The sequence below is a fragment of the Canis lupus genome, chromosome X (genome assembly GCF_048164855.1).
Source record: "Canis lupus baileyi chromosome X, mCanLup2.hap1, whole genome shotgun sequence".
Lineage (NCBI taxonomy): Eukaryota > Metazoa > Chordata > Mammalia > Carnivora > Canidae > Canis > Canis lupus.
The window spans coordinates 73,177,290-73,182,924 of NC_132876.1; the positions used below are offsets into that span (position 1 = coordinate 73,177,290).

The window sequence follows — 5,635 nt, forward strand, 5'->3', positions numbered from 1 at the left end:
CTTTTTGGTTATGGTGAATAATCTTAATGTACTGTTGGATCCTAATGGCTAGTATCTTGTCGAGAATTTTTGCATCCATGTTCATCAGGGATATTGGTCTAAAACTCTCCGTTTTGGTGGGGTCTTTGTCTGGTTTTGGAGTTAAGGTGATGCTGGCCTCATAGAACAAGTTTGGAAGTATTCCATCTCTTTCTATCTTTTGGAACAGCTTTAGTAGAATAGGTATGGTTTCTTCTTTAAATGTTTGATAGAATTCCCCAGGGAAGCCATCTGGCCCTGGACTTTTGTGTCTTGGGAGGTTTTTGATGACTGCTTCAATTCTCTTCCTGGTTATTGGCCTGTTCAGGTCTTCTATATCTTCCAGTTCCAGTTTTGGTAGATTGTGGTTTTCCAGAAATACATCCATTTCTTCTAGATTTCTTCTAGATTGCCTAATTTATTGGCATAGAGCTGTTCATAATACGTTTTTAAAATCGTTTGTATTTCCTTGGTGTTGGTAGTGATCTCTCCTTTCTCATTCATGAGTTTCTTAATTTGAGTCTTCTCGCTCTTCTTTTTAATAAGGCTGGCTAATGGTTTATCTATCTTATTAATTCTTTCAAAGAACCAACTCCTGCTTTTGTTGATCTCTTCCACAGTTCTTCTGGTCTCTATTTCATTGAGTTCTGCTCAAATCTTTATTAACTTTCTTCTTCTGCTGGGTGTAGGATCTATTTGCTGTTTTTTTCTCTAGCTCCTTTAGGTGTAAGGTTAGCTTTTGTATTTGAGTTCTTTCCAGCTTTTGGATGGATGCTTGTATTGTGATGTATTTCCCCCTCAGGACTGCTTTTGCTGCATCCCGAAGATTTTGAACCGTTGTATCTTCATTCTCATTAGTTTCCATGAATCTTTTTAATTCTTCCTTAATTTCCTGGTTGACCCTTTCATCTTTTAGCAGGATGGTCCTTAACCTCCACGTGTTTGAAGTCCTTCCAAACTTTTTGTTGTGATTTAGTTCTAATTTCAAGGCATTATGGTTTGAGAATATGTAGGGGACGATCCCCATCTTTTGGTATTGGTTCAGACCCGATTTGTGACCCAGTATGTGGTCTATTCTGGAGAAAGTTCCATGTGCACTTGAGAACAATGTGTATTCAGTTGAGTTTGGATGTAAAGTTCTGTAGATATTTGTGAAATCCATCTGGTCCAGTGTATCATTTAAAGCTCGCATTTCTTTGGAGGTGTTGTGTTTAGAAGACCAATCGAGTGTGGAAAGAACTAGATTGAAGTCACCAAGTGTAAGTGTATTATTATCTAAGTATTTCTTCACTTTGGTTATTAATTGATTGATATATTTGGCAGCTCCCACATTCGGGACATATATATTGAGGATTGTTAAGTCCTCTTGTTGGATAGATCCTTTAAGTATGATATAGTGTCCCTCTTCATCTCTCACTACAGTCTTCGGGATATATTTTAGTTTATCTGATATAAGGATGGCTACCCCTGCTTTCTTTTGAGGACCATTTGAATGGTAAATGGTTCTCCAACCTTTTATTTTCAGGCTGTAAGTGTCCTTCTGTCTAAAATGAGTCTCTTGTAGATAGCAAATAGATGGGTGCTGCTTTTTTATCCAGTCTGACACCCTGCACCTTTTGATGGGGTCATTATGCCCATTTATGTTCACAGTTACTATGGAAAGATATGAGTTTAGTGTCATCATGATACCAATTGAGTCCCTGTTTTTGTGGATTGTTGCATTGGACTTCTTCTTAAAGGGAATTTTAATAGTCCCCCTTAAAATTTCTTGCAGAGCTGGTTTGGTGGTCACATATTCTTTCAGTTCCTGCCTGTCTTGGAAGCTCTTTATCTCTCCTTCTATTCTGAATGACAGGCAATGGATAAAGTATGGATGGATAAAGTATTCAAGTGATGGATAAAGTATTCTTGGCTGCATGTTCTTCTCATTTAGGACCCTGAATATATCCTGCCAGCCCTTTCTGGCCTGCCTGGTCTCTGTGGAGAGGTCTGCTGATAATCTGATATTCCTCCCCATATAAGTTAGGGATTTCTTGTCTTTTGATTTCTTTAAGGATCTTCTCTTTGTCTTTGGAATTTGCAAGTTTCACTCTTAAATGTCGAGGTGTTGAACAGTTTTTATTGATTTTAGGGGGGGATCTCTCTATTTCCTGGATCTGAATGCCTGTCTCCCTTCCCATGTTAGGGACTTTCTCAGCTATGATTTGTTCAAATACACTTTGTCATCCTCTGTCTCTTTTGGCGCCCTCAGGAACCCCAAGTAAAGGTAGATTTTTCCTTCTGAGGCTGTGATTTATTTCCCTTAACCTATCCTCATGATCTTGTAATTGTTTTTCTCTTTTTTCCTCTGTTTCCCTCCGTGCCATCAACTTTTTTTCTATGTCACTCACTCATTCTTCTACCTCGTTAACCCTCCTTGTTAGGACCTCCAGTTTGGATTGCATCTCATTTAATTGATTTTTAATTTCAGACTCATTAGATCTAAATTCTGCAGTCATGACATCTCTTGAATCCTTTATGCTTTTTTCTAGAGCCACCAGTAGCTTTATAATTGTGCTTCTGAATTGGCTTTCTGACACTGAAAAGTACTCCAATTTTTTAACTGTGGGAGAGAGGACTGTTTCTGATTCTTTGCTTTTAGGTGAGTTTTTCCTTCTAGTCATTTTGCTCAGTGTAGATTGGCCAAAAACAAGTTGTAATGGAAAAAGGATAAAAAGGGAGAAAAAAGAAAGAAGAAGAAAAAGAAAAAAAAGGGGGGGGAACAAACAGAAAACAAAAATCAAGGGGTTGTATCCTCTGATTCTATATACTGCAAAGCTTTGACTTCCTCTGGAACTTTCCAGCGCTGCTTGGTCAATAACTTGCTTTTCCCCTGTCCTTCTAGCTGGTCTTCTTGGGGAGGGGCCTGCTGTGCTGATTCTCAGGTGTGTGCACCTGGGGGAGCTGCCCAGCCCCCTGCTAGGTTGGTGGCTCAGTGTGAATTGTTTATCCTGTGAGGCCCCCTGCTCTGTCTTAGGTACAAGGTGACAGCAGGGGGAGCAACAACAGTGGTGGTTGCCACCTCTCCAGCTCTGGAGTCAGCTCCCTCAGTAACTACCGCAGCTCCCAGTCTACAGGGGCCTGGATGCTCCATGGGCGGGGGGCACCGATCTGCACAGCTTGGGGCAGCCCAGTGGCAGGAGCGTCCTTGCTGTCCTGGGCCGTCCTGGCCTCTGCCTGTCCTGAGGGTAGCGATGGACCTTTGCCTGTGTCCCCCAGTGCCCTGGGCTCCAGGGCCTGCACCGCTGGAATCACGCTCCTGGGCCTGGGTCCGCGCAGCCCCCTCTGCGTGGAGCCACCACCTGAGCCGGGCAGAGCTGCTCCTGGGGCCCGGCCGGTCGCATGCTGCAGCCCCTTAGTGAGCTCAGCTGCGGGGTGTGGCGTGCTCTCCCCTGGGGGCGCAGTTCCTTTGTTAGTGCCCCTGGGAGCCTGAGGGCATCCCTGCCCCTCCTGGGATCTTGCCCGAACTCCCTGCGAATGCCCTTCCATCCGGGAAGATGGGTAAAGCTCCTGCTTCTCTGGGTCGGGCTTTCCTGTCCTGGGGGCACTTGCCACGGGGCCTTAGCCTGGCTCCTTGCAGGGGCCCCTCCCCCTTGCATGCTTTTTTATTTCATTATTTTTTTCTGTCTTCCTACCTTGATAGAAGCATAAATTCTTCTCACTATAGCATTCCAGCTGTTCTCTCTTTAAATCTCAGATGGAATTTGTAGGTTTTCAGGATGATTTGAAAGTTATCTAGGTTAAGCTGGTGGGGACAGGTGACTTGGAGACCTTACTCTTCTGCTATCTTGCCCTGCCACTCTGGATTCTTAATCTCTCTTTCTGGAACCACCCAGCCTAGAACTCACCGGGAGAGGCAACTCCCCTGCTCCTTCCCTCCACCATGGAGTGCTTCTCAGCCCTGAACCCCAGTGGCCTGCTCAGGTCAGTATCCAATATGAGCTCTGAGTTTGGCCGGAAAGTCTGGACTTCACCTCCACCACCCCAGCGACCCTTCCGAGTCTGTGATCACAAGCGGACGGTCTGACAGCTGCCACTCGCCAGGAACTGCTGGACAAGGCAACAGAGGCCCTCCTGCTGAGTGGGATGCTAACATTGGTGCTGGAGGAGGATGGGACCGCTGTGGAGAGTGAGGACTGCTTCCAGCTTTTGGAGGATGACACGTGCCTGATGGTGCTGGAGTGTGGGCAGAGCTGGAGCCCCAGCAGGAGTGGGATACTGTCATATGGCCTGGGCCGGGAGAAGCCCAAGCACAGCAAAGACATCGCCCGCATCACTTTCGACGTATACAAGCAATACCCTCGAGACCTCTTTGGCAGCCTCAATGTCAAAGCCACATTCTACGGGCTCTACTCCATGAGTTGTGATTTTCAAGGACTTGGCCCAAAGAAAGTACTCAGGGAGCTCCTCCATTGGACATCTGCACTGCTGCAAGGCCTAGGCCACATGCTGCTGGGAATTTCCTCCAGCCTTCGCCACCTAGTAGAAGGGGCCGAGCAGTGGCATTGGCAGCAGCAGGGTCGCCTCCATCCCTACTAAGAAGGGGCTCTGAGCTGCTCTCTGCCCCTATACTTGTTCCAAGACACACTGTAAGGACTCTGACAGCATCGGCTTTGGAGATCTGAGGATAGTGCATATGAAAGAACTCACCCAATTTCCCCATGGTCTTCTGACCCCACTGCCACAGGTCCCATCGGCATAAGGCTTTATACCTCTAGCCTATACCCTTTCCCGAAGAATACTGTCTCTTCCTAGCCATCTTTCCAGCTTCCCCCTTACCCTAAAAGGCCACAAGCCCATCCCTAAGCATCTTGATTCCACTCAGACCATTGCTACATCTAGATTTCTTACAATTCCTCCTGTCCCTAAGCTTCCCAGTGCACTGTATTCAGCCTTTGACTTCACCTTGAGATCTCGATTTCTTTATATCCTTCTCCCCAAAATAACAAAAACATTTCCAATAAAAATATAAAAATAAAAAAAAATCTCTCTTTCTGCTGCTTCATTTTTGGTGCATAGAAATGCAACCGATTTCTGTATATTTATATTGAATCCTATGACCTTACTGAAATAGTTTATAAATTGTAGCAATTTTTAGTGGAGTCTTTCAGGTTTTCTGTTTATGGTATCATATCATTTGCAAATATTGAAAGTTTTACTTCTACCTTATAGGGACTCCAACATGTGTACACACACATGTACCAGGCTGACCCTCCCCTCTTGTAGGTTCCAGGAGAACAACATGAGACAGATAGAGGGCAAACTGGACACCTTGTGTGACTTTGTTCAGTGCTGCAATCAGATGCCATTGCTGTGGTGTCAGCCCAGGAGCAAGGTGTGCTGCCTGGGGAAGATGCAGGCCCTTCCTTACCACTATGTGCATTTCCGGGAGCTACAGGGGCCAGACATGCTGTCGGATGGCCGGTGTGCCCAGGCCAGCTCCGCCGTGAGTCCTCAGCTGTTCCGGGCCCGGGGCGGGAAGGGGTGGTTTTACTGTGCCCCAGGGCCAGACGTTCCTGTCCGGAAGCATCTGGATTGTTCTCTTCGCAAACCAAGGGGTTCACGTTTGCTGCTGCAT

The 5,635-nt window shown here is 45.9% G+C and overlaps 1 pseudogene; it reads left to right on the forward strand.

Moving 5' to 3' along the window:
- Positions 1-3,912: 3,912 nt before the first annotated feature.
- LOC140627928 (lipid transferase CIDEB pseudogene) lies at positions 3,913-4,927 on the forward strand (annotated as a pseudogene).
- Positions 4,928-5,635: the final 708 nt, after the last annotated feature.